The sequence below is a fragment of the Diachasma alloeum genome, unplaced genomic scaffold (genome assembly GCF_001412515.2).
Source record: "Diachasma alloeum isolate Michigan unplaced genomic scaffold, Dall2.0 Dall_scaffold_01305, whole genome shotgun sequence".
Lineage (NCBI taxonomy): Eukaryota > Metazoa > Arthropoda > Insecta > Hymenoptera > Braconidae > Diachasma > Diachasma alloeum.
In genome coordinates this window covers 4,100-5,334 of record NW_021681409.1, presented here as the reverse complement: position 1 = coordinate 5,334, position 1,235 = coordinate 4,100, and positions in this window count along the sequence as shown.

Below are 1,235 nucleotides of genomic sequence, written 5' to 3'. Positions count from 1 at the left end.
CAATCGATTGGCAACCGTTTCATCCCTTCGTCCTCATTAGGGAAGGAGAAATTGATTGTTATATTAAGGGCAGGATTCCGCCGCCCGTCGGCGTTTCGAACTGCGGTAGGTTTCCCTCACCTACTCGACAGCGAACATCACCGCTCGCTCCGCTTTCCGATTCCCCCATACGCGTTCCCCCGCACTCTGCGCCGTTATCGACGCTCTCACACGCTCCCTGTTTTACTTACAGGTACATACTCGCTACGAAATTTTGTGGTTGAAGCGTTTCTATAGGCGTTAGCAATCTCCCTTATAATCTCTGGTATATACTGGAAAGGGCACTGATCCGCCTGACGCGAGCCGACAGAGAGGGGCGATTTTCAAGGATACCTATCTCTCTCGTACCGTCCGCTCAAAAAGTTTTCTTACCTTCTAGAACGTATAGAATTCAGTATTGGCCTTCAATTTTTGTTGTTGCATCATTATAACATAGAATTGATCATTTTTTTTCAATGTAATAATATTCGGGCCATTTACAATTTAATTAAAATAATTCCACATGGGAAAAATACAAAAAAATATACAATTCAAGAGATTATTTGTTCAATCAATCTGAAGGTGTATCGAAATCCTCTGAGTCGATATCGTCATCAGTATTCGGATTTTGAAATTTAGGTATGTCCAATATAATTCCTGAAACAGAAAGTATAATTTAGCCACTTTCACAATCGAACTTTATAGATTCGCCGCGTGAGGGCTACAGCGTCGGCCGGGACAAGCAACAACGCCGCCNCTGCTTGTCCACTTGCGATACATGCTCTGACTCTAAATAGAGGACAAGAAGACTATTTTATTTCCTTTCCGATAATTATGAACCCAATTTATTGTTAACAACAGAATTGTGAATATTCTTAAATTTGCAAAGATAAACATGTTGAACGTTCTAACCTTTCCACTAATTCAGCCCTTTTTCCCGCTGCCGAAATATTGCGGCAAACGAGCCAGCGTCTTAAATCCACGACGAGATTTTTACCGACATTGGAGTGAGGCAATATTGCACCAGGAACCTCATCCTCTGTCAATATTAATTTTTCCATTTTTATCTCTGATTCTGATCTCCCCCATTTCTCCGGGGGAGATACATCCGCCGAGTCAGAACTGTACACGGCACCGATCTGTACACGGAGCGCTACTGTGCACAGCAGAACTGTCCACAAATGAAATAGTGCACGGGCGAAACTGTCCACGAGGAC